This window comes from Meriones unguiculatus, chromosome 21, assembly GCF_030254825.1.
Source record: "Meriones unguiculatus strain TT.TT164.6M chromosome 21, Bangor_MerUng_6.1, whole genome shotgun sequence".
NCBI lineage: Eukaryota > Metazoa > Chordata > Mammalia > Rodentia > Muridae > Meriones > Meriones unguiculatus.
In genome coordinates this window covers 37,115,483-37,127,381 of record NC_083368.1, presented here as the reverse complement: position 1 = coordinate 37,127,381, position 11,899 = coordinate 37,115,483, and positions in this window count along the sequence as shown.

Sequence of the window (11,899 nt, the reverse complement as noted above, 5' to 3'; positions counted from 1 at the left end):
TTTTTGCTGAGTTTTTAGGGTCTGTTTATGAAAATTGGCCTGGGCAAATGTCCCCAGGGTGTCACAGCCCCTGAGTGAATAAGGACGTTCCTTGACTAGGAGGCATCAGGTGGTTTGAGGGAGTGGAGTGTCACCTTCTGGGAAACCAATTCTCCTCTCCTGGGAGCATGTTAGTATGGCATATTTTGTACTGTATACTAAAAACACTTGCAGGTGTCCTCGAGAATGAAGATCTTCATGGGGGAGGTGAATATTGACTAGATCCATAAGAAATTTAAAAAGAACTGATTCCAAAAGTTATGACCTATTTTAAACTATGGGTGTGAACTGCCTAGAATATACCATACCTTCCTTGACAAGGTGACTGTGAATAGCCTGTGCCCATTTCTGCAGTTCTCAAGAGATTTACTCACTGTGTTGCAGCCAACACCGTGACAAGGTTTTATTGATGTGCCAAATCCAAGGCTTGGGTATCAGAATTGAGAAATCTGGATCTGGCTAAAGAGTTCTAGGTTTCTTGTTGCTTTGTTTCCTGAATGGCTCACAGGGAAGCTTCAAGGCTGTGGTCATAGAAACTGCAAGGCTCTAAAACAAGATAGGGACTAGGTAGGAAAAAAGGGCTGTGGGGGTGAGTTTTGTGTTTGTATATTTTGCTAGAAGATTTATCTTTAGCAGGGCTCACTCAGGAAGAGCCAGGAATGCTTCTTGTTTTGCAAAGGCTCTTCTTTCTCTAAATACACCCCTGCCCCTGGCCCTGTCCAGACTCATAATTCCATTATCTGGCCACCCAAAGCCCCTGTACTGTGGTGTCTCACCAGGATGAATATACCTTGATTTTGTCTGCTTCTCATACAGACTGAACTTCTTACCATATCCAGTATGCATCCTGTCCCCTTTCCCATTGATACTTGCTTCTGTTTTCCAAAGAAACAGAAATCTATCTAGTCAGGATGACAGCAGGAAGGGTATAAACAGCTTAATGTACCATGTCTCCAAAAATGTGCAGTGGGATGTGGTGGTCGTGGTGGTGAAGACAGGGGCTACTACTCTTCTTGGATAACTCAAAAGCAACAGAACTTTGGCTCAAAGATACGAATTTTCAGTTGGCTGTAATCCCAGCTGCTTATTGTGCTGAAGTATAAGGCTTGCTAAGTTCAAGGACTGCTTGGGCTACATGTATTAAGTCCAAACCCAGCCTGGGCAATTTCCAAAGACTGTCTCAAAATTGAAAAAAAAAAAGAAAAAAAAGAAAAGAAAAGAAAAATAGAGGAAGAGGGGCTAATAGTGAAACTTCTTTGTAAGGCATTTGTCAACCGTGTTTCAGGTCCCTAGTTACCACAAAAATAAAATAAAATAAAATTTAAAAAAGTCAACTTTTAGTGGTGAAATTTTAGGTGAAGTAATTCTGGGGGACAAGGACACAAGCATCCTTAAACTCAGGCCCCTAGATTACCTGCTGTGGGTAAGAAGGGCCAGCCCTGGAGGCTGGGAGAGGACAGTATCTGTTTTGTTCTGGCAGGGTCTCATCACCCGGGAGGGAGGAGGGGCTCTCAGGGAGCAAACAGCACTAGACCGTGCCTGCCTTCCGTGTTAACAGGAAGGCCACGAACTGTCCAGGCCTTTCTCCTCCTGGGGGTTGGCACTGAGAAAGGGTACTGGGCACCCCTCCCACGGGCACTCCCAGCCTCACCCCATGCTTTGCCCACAGGCCTGTTCCTCAAAGATCAGAAAGACGCATGATTCAGAAGCGCCCGCAGCTGAGTGCTACTTAGACAATGTAATCCCACGATCCGTGCCTGTTTTGGGTTTTTTTGTTTCGCGTTTTTGCTTTTTTGTATTTTTTCTTTTTTTAAAGTTCTCATGTACTGCAGATCAAATTCTTTCCTCACCATTGTGTCGGAAACAGCACTGAGGATATGCTGTTTCTGATTACATAATGATTTAAGGCAAGGAAATTTTTGTTGAAATACCCACACTAGTTCTGATTCGACCTGTGTTTCATTTGTATCTGCTTTTTTATTAATTTATTTTTAATTAATTACAATTTATTCACTTTGTATCCCAGCTGCAGCCCCTTCCCTAGTCACCTCCCAATCCCACCCTCTCTTCCTCTTCTCCTTCCTTGTCCCTCCCCCAGTCCACTGATAGTGGAGGTCCTCCTCCCCTTCCATCTGACCCTAGACTAACAGGTCTCATCAAGACTGGCTGCATCCTCTTCCTCTGTGGCCTGGTAAGGCTGTTTCCCCCTTCAGGGGAGGAGATCAAAGAGCCAGCCACTGGGTCCATGTCAGAGACAGCCCCTGTTCCCCTTACTAGGGAACCCACTTGGGCACTGAGCTGCCATGGGCTACATCTGTGCAGAGGTTCTAGGTTATCTCTATGCATGGTCCTTGGTTGGAGTAGTCTCAGAAAAGACTCCTATGCCCAGAATTTTTTGGTTTTGCTGCTCTTCTTGTGGAGCTCCTATCCCCTCCAGGTCTTTCATCTCCCCTTTCTTTCATAAGATTCCCTGCACTCTGCCCAAAGTTTGGCTATGAATCGCAGCATCTGCTTGGATACCCTGCTGAGAAGTCTTTCAGATGCCCTCTGTGGTAGGCTCTTGTCCTGTTCCCTGTTTTCTCCCTTAAATAAATGCTCAACATTTTTAGTCATCAGGGAAATGCAAATTAAAATGACCCTGAGATTTCACCTTACACCCATCAGAATGGTTAAGATAAAAAAACTCAAGTGACAAAAAAAAAAAAAAAAAAACAACAAAAAACTCAAGTGACAATACATGCTGGAGAGGATGTGGAGAAAGGGGAACCCTCCTTCATTGCTGGTAGGAATGTAAACTTGCACAGCCACTTTGGAAATAAATCTGGCACTTTCTCAGGAAATTGAGAATAGTGCTACCTCAAGATCCAGCTATACCACTCCTAGGCATATATCCAAAATATGCTCAAGTACACAATAAGGACATTTGCTCAACCATGTTTGTAGCAGCCTTATTTGTAATATCCAGAATCTGGAAACAACCTCAACTAAGTAATGGGTACAGAAATTGTGGTACATTTTACACAATGGAATACTACTCAGCAATTAAAAACAAGGAAATCATGAAATTTGCAAGCAAATGGTGGGAACTAGAAAAGATTATTCTGAGTGAGGTATCCCAGAAACAGAAAGATACACATGGTATACACTCACTTATAACCGGATATTAGACAAATAATATAAAATAAACATACTAAAATCTGTGCACCTATAGAAGCTAAGCAAGAAGAAGGACCCTGGGTAAGATGATCAATCCTCATTCAGAAAGGCGAATGGGACGGACATCATTTTTCTCTGTTAATCCAATATTTTCTGAATATCATAGCCTAGAGAGAATATTTTCACTGAGATATTTTCAAGGCAAGGTTATGGTTTAACTTGAAACACACACACACACACACACAATTTCCCTTATGATATATATATATTTAATTTGTATACATATACAAAATATATATTTCATATTTATATATATTTCCCAAATACTGTCTTAAGTTTCTGGATAAAAGCATATCAGTTTTTGATTACTGACTCTGTCCCAAGTCCTTTCCTTAACATACTGGCCTCGATTTCATTTGAGCCTCATAATTACTCTTTGTTTAAAACTATCGTCCTGCATCCTGTGCTTATTACACAGGTGTATATGCATTGGAAAATTGTGGTCAAAGCCAGCACCTAGACCATGTGAGGTTCAAATTCCTTTCCTCCCCCAGATGCCAGTGCCTGGGTCGGGAACATACTGACGCAATACCCAGTTTACACCTCATGCCATTGTTGGTGTTCCCCATGGCATCAGTATGTTTCTATATGTGCTTGTGTGTGCAGAACCTACCAGAAAAAAACATTCTGCTTTTTTTTTTTTTTAAATCAACTATTTGGGTGGACAAACAGGCCCTCTTTGAAGTTCTTTTGCTCTTTTCCAGTAAAATTTAATGGAGGCTCCTATTTCCCAGGACATCACCCTGAAAACTTTTGGAACACACTAATTTTTAAATCCAATGTGAGAGAAGCTGTGTCTAAGGGTTGTCTTTTCAGGTGATGTAAATACTAATGGCATTTTAGCTGTCACCTACCCTGCTCTATTTTTTTTTTTTTTAATGGCTGAGAGCCTTTATAGCTTCTGCAGATCTTTTCCTGGGCCTGAGTTTAGGCTCCCTGACACTGTACCTTTATGTTGCTTGGAGAGTCAACTTAAAATATACAATCCCCAGACGGGAATGATTTAGCAAAATTAAAAACAGACAAGGGGCAGTGAAGGCGGGAGGCGTCAAATGTTTTCTCTCCCCGCTATCAGTTTGATGTGGTGGCCTTGCTCCTACCTAGTCCTCCTTCATGCTGTCCACTACCCAAAGCTAAAAGAGCTGAAATGGTAACAGAATACACACGAGCAGAGATGTGGAGGCTCTTCTGTCTCCGTTCTAACCCACCACAGGGAGCTTTAATTGTGGCTTGTTTCAAGTTAATTTGTTTCACCCTCAGGATAAAAGACACCAGTTTCAGTGAGCCTCAAGAGGTACCATAAAATATGTAAGTATTTGCAAGAATCTTCTTAGCCTCCTCCAAAGAAAATCAGTATTTCTAATCGTTTAATTGTTTTTAGAGTAAACTCTATACAAACAAAACCATGTTATGTTTGTGGGCCGATACTATTTTTTCCAGCCATATAGTGCACACACTTACTTATTTTTCCAGTACCCATGTAATTAAAAATCTCATCTCCGGTTAGAAACAAATCTAGTAGGAGAATTGCAAAGAACTTACTTATCAGACCCTTTTTTAGTCTGCCTTGGGTGAGATGTGGATTAGGGCAATTCAGGGGTCTTTGGAAGTTTAAATACAAAAGGAGAATTTCCCAGAGATCCCAACCCTTGAAGTCCGCATCATTTGGTTCAGCCCACCCCTGTCATCATTAGGCTCACAGTGAGATGAGGTGAATGGATGCAGAAATGGTTAGTGAGGAGGTGAAGACCACCATTCTCTTCTCCATTGGTCCTCTACTTTCGGCTCTTACATTCATCTTAAAACCCACCACAGGCAAACACCAGTTAGGCTGTGATCTATGGCACACCTCCTAAGTACAACTATAGCCTGGACCCAGAACACTTTCAGATGTAGCTCATCTTTAACATGGTGCAATTTCTGGGCTCTGGCGTAGATAAAACCTCCCACATTCTCCCTGTTAGCACCTTTGCATGCTCTTCTGAAGGATACAAGATTCGTCTCAGTGGCACGGGCAAGATAAGCTGTCCTATGCCGTTCATTTTCTGCAAATAGTCTGCATTTACAATACCATGCCAGTCTTTTCTGACTACCACTTAGGGCAATTTGCTTAGCCTAGCGGAATGTCTTGGAAACTACTGGCAATGATTTAGCCTCCAAAATTGGAACACATTTAGTAGAGACAGAAAGCCTATGAACAAATAGTGGGCATGTGCCAGAGTAAATAAGTGTGGTTCATGAGCTGCGGTCAGAAATGTCTCTCCGTATGCAGGCAGAGCCTTTGCCAAGCCTTTGCCATAAAGCCATCATACAGAGCAGTTTTCCCTTCAGTGAGACAGACTCAATGAAAGAAGGATCCCAGCCTCACGACCTCCTCTTGGGGCTGTCATCACAGGTCATGCCAAAGGAGACCTGAGCTGGGAGGACTTTTTCACCAATTAGTCTTTCTAACTCAGCCTGCCAAACTTCCACGAAAAAAAAAAAAAAAAGAATGAGACTCCCGAGGGAATAGTAGGCTGCAGGGTTGGTCGAGGAGAGACTCCACAGCACTCAAAGCCCCTCCCAGGACCTCCTAGTAAAACACAGCATCCTTTTGCTTCGCCTCATTTCCAAACCCAAGCTCTGGTCCATCTTGCATGACTGCTTCGAAGCACTTGATGAGGCTATCCTTGCTAAGAGAGATGTGGAGTCAAGGCTAAAATTCCCTCGTGGCGACTGAAGGACACAAGACCTGTAAGGATGTTCGCTTCAGGCTGTCTGCACGTCCTTGAGAACCTAACTCCTCGGTCAGTGTTTTTCTATTATGCTATGTATCACACTGTAGTTAAATTATCACATCACTCATCGCCATTCCGTCAACTTCAAGCTTCTGGACATGAAGTATTGTCACCTTTTTCTTTCTCCTTAAAATAAGAAGACATCTCACTTAGCTTTTATTGCACTGTTGTTTTATTACTTCATGAGTATGAGTGTTTTGCCTGAGTGTATGTCTGTGTTCTGCACATTCAATGCATTCTGAGGAGGCCAGGGAGGGCATTGGAATCCTTGGAAGAGGCGTTACGGCTGGTTGTGAGCTGCTACTGTGGGCGTATTGGTTGCACCTGGACTAGAACGGCATGTTCTCTGAGGCAGTGTGCATGCCTGGCCACTAAGCTTCTGTGTGAGTCTCCTGCCTCCATGTCCTATCTTGCTGTAGAAGTGTTGAGATCACAACTGCACACAACAAACGCATCCGGTTTCGTATTTTCAAACACGAGTTTCAGGGATTGAACCTGAGTTGTCAAGCTTGTGTGGTTAACCACTGAGTCATCTCCCTGTCCCTACTTTGTTATATTTAAATAGGTAAATAAGGGACTGGAGAGTGGGTGGGGTGCTGGCTGCTGTTCCTGAAGACCCGCGTTAGACTCTGAGCACCCACAGTAGCAGCTCACAACCAGCCGTAACGCCTCTTCCAAGGATTCCAATGCCCTCCCTGGCCTCCTCAGAATGCATTGAATGTGCAGAACACAGACATACACTCAGGCAAAACACTCATACTCATGAAGTAATAAAACAACAGTGCAATAAAAGCTAAGTGAGATGTCTTCTTATTTTAAGGAGAAAGAAAAAGGTGACAATACTTCATGTCCAGAAGCTTGAAGTTGACGGAATGGCGATGAGTGATGTGATAATTTAACTACAGTGTGATACATAGCATAATAGAAAAACACTCAGCGATGGCACAGTTTGCTTAGGGCACAGCGCTAAGTAGGCTATGACTCCCAGGTGGAACACCAACTGGCTTAAGAGTTGGAACAGGGAGTCATTTTGGATTATGATTTCTTGCCTCTTGTGCATGCACTCCTAGGCCAAGTGCTCGCCCACATGGCTTCCTGCCTCGCCAAGTGGGGACACTACTCCATTGTGTTTATAGTGTTAAGAGGGTTAAATGCAGAACGATATGAAAACACATGAGGGGCCACAAAAGGCTGTCCGTAAAATGCAAAATGCTATTTTTGTGATTAGTCTTAGTCTCATTGTTGTACAAATCTACACAGTCAATAGTAATTTATCATTATCTATCAATCTTTATCTATCCATCATATGTCTATCTATAATCCATCTATCAATATATCTATCGCCTACCCATTTTCTATATATCATTGTTCCAGCTATCATATATTTATTCATCCATCTATCAAACAGGACTGACGCTGATCCAAAATAAGGCCACATTTTATTTTGTAGTGATCAGCTCTTCTTCTATGATTAATACTAAAGAATAAAATAATCTATGTCACTATTTAAGTTAACAAGTGAAGTTATTAGCCAGGTGTGGTGGGTGGCACATGCTGTTAACCCCTGCCCTTGGGAGGAAGAGGTAGACAGATCTCTTGAGTTTGAGGCCAGCCTTGTCTAAGGAATGAGTTAGGCTAAACAGAAGACAAAACAAAACAACCTCCTCCACAGAATCAAACTGAAGTGATAAAAAAGAGAAAAGGAGAAATCGAAACAGGAACATGTAAGAAAATTTATGCCCGCTCTATGGGGTTAGCCCACTCAGGGTTTGGAGTTGGACTGATTAGTAAATGAATAATGGGTGTATGAGCACCGGGAGCAAACTAAAACTGCCTTATACTGAAATCTGCATAAGTAAAATACTTTACTTATTTTTTCTGACTCCCAAGTCACTCTGTTGTTTGTTTCACCGCACGAAAAGGCAAATGCATTCATTTCCGGTTCAGTTTCAGTAGTCCCTTTAATTTTACCTGGACTTTGTTGCCGTGTCCTTTTGTGCTGAACCTAGTTTCTGTAATAATTTCTTTCTGGCAAGCTTCTACAAGAGCCCTGCAATCACAGAGCTGTCTGCTTTGTATCCCTCTGACAATCACAAAAACCAGGATGAACCCAGGATGATACGTATTCGAAACGCACGGGCATAAAACAAAACAACAACAAAGCAAGCAATTACTGCAAGGACAGAAAGGTGTCATACTGTATATGGCACTTCCACCCAAGGTTCTGAAACATTCTGCTGTGTTGTTGTTGTTGTATTCCCCCAGCCCCACCCCCATCACTAACCTTCGCAGCTCAGGATAAAAACAAAACAAAACAAAAAAACACCCTGGTGAAGGATAGAGAAATGAATCTTGCAAAAGTAGTCAATTCTCTTCAAAGTGGCTTGAGTTTTTGATCTTCCTCAGTTACCCCACTGACTGTTTTAGAAGAATTGCATTGTGAATTTCATATTAGCAAACGCTTATAAAGTCTAATAAAATACGGAAGATTCAGAACCTAGGTACTATCATATCTACTTTCATATCTCAGCCATATTCTGGATCATGTTTTAAAATTTTCTTAAAATTTTATTCCCTCCAGAATAACTTAAAGGTATATATGTAAGATGGGGAAGAAATTATTATAGAAATGAATGAAAGGGAAACACCAGAGTAAGCTAGGACAGGGTAAGTAAGCAGACTGTTGATTTGGTAAGACTGGAGAAAGTTCAAATAAACACACACACACACACACACACACACACACACACACCAATCGAACAAGTCTCCAGATGAAGTTTCTTTAAAAAAAATTAAATGCGTATGTGTATGTAGACATATTCAGTGTGTGTCTGTCTGTGCTACAGTGGACACATGAGGCCAGAAGGCAACCTCGGGCACTGGTTCTCACCTTCTACATCATCCAGTCAGGGCCTCTCTTGTTTCTGCTGCAATTCTGTATAGCACAGGCTAGCTGGCCTGGGAGATTCCGGGCGATCGGCCTGTGTCAGCCTCCTAACTCGGGAGAGGAAAGACTGGTGTTACAGATGCACATCCATGCATCCGGCTTCTTCTTTTTTGTGGGTTCCAGGATTGAATGCACGTCACCAGGCTTGTTTGTGTGTGGCTTGTACCTTATGAAGCTCAGCCCTCTTCTCAGCCCCAGATGAAATTTCTTCTCCTGTATCTTTTCTCGTTGCTTGATTCTGCAACACTTACTGTTTAGAATTTTTTACTCTGATTTGTTGGTTTTTTTTTTTTTAAAGCTCCATTAGGCTATTTCAGAGGTCTGTGGGGGGAAAAAAAAACGTAGAATGGCGTAAATCAAATTGATCCACCCTGCTGACTGGTGATGGATCAGGGTATCTGGACACTGTCAGAACATTGCAACCCATATCCCAAAGTGACTTTGTTATAGGAAAGGAGTTTAATGTTTTCCCTCTTTGTAACCTTCTGAAGTTTCCACATTAAAGAGCAATCACATCTTTCCAGCTTGAAATGATCGTGTTTGGCACCACAGCCTCTGGTGTAGCGGCTTGCGCTTGTTTTCACTAAAGCGAAATCAGCTTTCAAAATAAATCATCTGTAACAACATTCTACTCCCCAAATCATATAATCCTATTAACGGAGTTTCGTTCCCCCCACCACCCCCATTGTCACCGGCCTGACGAGACTGGCTGAGTTTTAGCGTGGATCTGGCTCGGCGGAGAGGTGCTCCTCAGCTGCGGGCCTGTGGGAGTTCACAGCGCATTACACATTCTCACCTGTGTCTTACCCCAGGGGAACAGTGACGCAGTCACTCAACAACTCAAGCTACTCAAGAAACAGCCCGTGCTGGGCCCTAGGAAGCTTAGTAAGATACTGTGCTTGTCACCCTGAATAAGACCTCTGTCAAGATCAAACATGAGGATTCGCTGATTGTCCCGCTCGGCTGCATGGAATCTTTGCCCAAGGTAGAAATTACATGACAATACCTACAGAAGCATTTCCCTATCACTCTGGACTTCTCAGGAGAGTATGCCTTTTCTTTGGTAATGCAGAAAAGAGAAAGAAACATCTTCCAATGCTAAATAGTATGTTTTCCTTTTGCCAGTAGAAAGAGTTTCTAGAAAATATTTAGGGAGTTTCCAGGCCAAATGTCCTGTCCAGCTTCGTCTTTGTTCCTTGTAAATGGTCTCTGAGACGTGGTTAAACTTGGGTTTATCAGTGAGGCAACTTGTTAACAGTTCATGAGCATAATGATCTTATCAACGTGATCAGCCAAAGAAATTGTGGCATGTCTAAATCCTCCATGTTAACTGACAGGTCCCAAGTGTTGCCTGCCAGCGCCCTATTCTGTGGTGGAACAAGCTGTTTTCTTTGGGTAGAAATTTACAAATAGCCTACTGTCATCTTCACATCCATTTTTGGAGATAGTGTCCATGAGCTAGCATCTTCTGGCGTCCCATTGACATCTAGGCTGAAGGATAAATTTATTTTTCAATGTCAATACAAACTTAGCATCATCCTGGTTTTGTCCTTTTTTAAAAAAAATATTTTTATTAATTAGAGTTTATTCACTTTGTATCCCAACTGTAGCCCCCTCCCTCATCCTCTCCCAATCCCACCCTCCCCCTTCTCGACCCATGCCCCTCCCCCAGTCCACTGATAGGGGAGGACCTCCTCCTCTTCCATCTGACCCTAGCCTATCAGGTCTCATCAGGAGTGGCTGCACTCTCATCCTCTGTGGCCTGGTAAGGCTGCCCCCACCTCAGGTCCTTTTAAAAGTCTGAGATTACAGGCTTCTTGCTATCCTGCTGTTCTTACTCAACTAGTAAGTAACTCTCACTCTAGAGCTGAGCCCCGCTTTCGAATTCTATTTCTGCCACTTATTAGACAAATGCACTTGGCCAAGGTATTCGGCTTCATTAATATGAAATTTACCAATGTAATGACAAAATCCAAAAAGATTGCTCAGTTTAGGACAGCAAGATGGGTCAGTGGGTAAAGATTCTTGCTGCCAAACCTGTTGACTTGTGATTGATCCCTGGGACCCACTTGGAAAGAGAGAACCAACTCTATAAACACATCCTCCAACCTTCTTAGGCCCATCAGGCAAGAGATTACCCCATCTCCATCCAAACAAACAAAGGCGATAAAGATCACCTGGTTTAGAGGATTATTGAGATGAGCAGCTCTTAATTGTGAGTTATAAAATATTCTTTCTTAGAATAACGGTGGGACCACTATGCATGAAATGAATTCTAATAAATGCACAGCAACAAATGGGAATAAATAATTTCATATAATCTCAAGGCTCTGAAAGTATTTCACTCAAAAAAAAACCTTTTTTTTTATAACAAAGAAGCAGTTAGAGCACCCGAGGTATTCACCGTTTGCCTGCTTTTGAATCCCTAGACACAGAGCAACCGCTCTGTTGCAGATGAAACAGGGTCAACAGCTGTTTGATTTTCAAGTTCACATATAAAAGCAGCAGTTTACCCGGGAAGTGACTTTTGCATCTGAAGTAGTTTTCAATAAATTGGCAGCTGTGATAGCACTTGAATGAATGATAACTGGCTTCTAGAGGGTCCTATTATTTAAAATGCGACGGTCATTATTTCAACCTTCCTGGAAAACAAAACTTTCATCAGAGAGAGTGTACTGCTCTTTCTAGAGAAAGTTTGGAAGTTAGGGAGATTGCTTGAAGGCTACCATGCATATGAAAGATACCCACTCGTCACAAACTAGCCATGTTAAAAAAATGGAGATTTTAATGATTTTTTTTTTTTTAGAAAATGAAGTGCTGCTTTCTTAGAATATTTATGTTTATAGTCTTTAAAAACTAACACACAATTATATGTAAAGCAATGGGTACAACATGCCTTCTATTATCATTGATAAACATG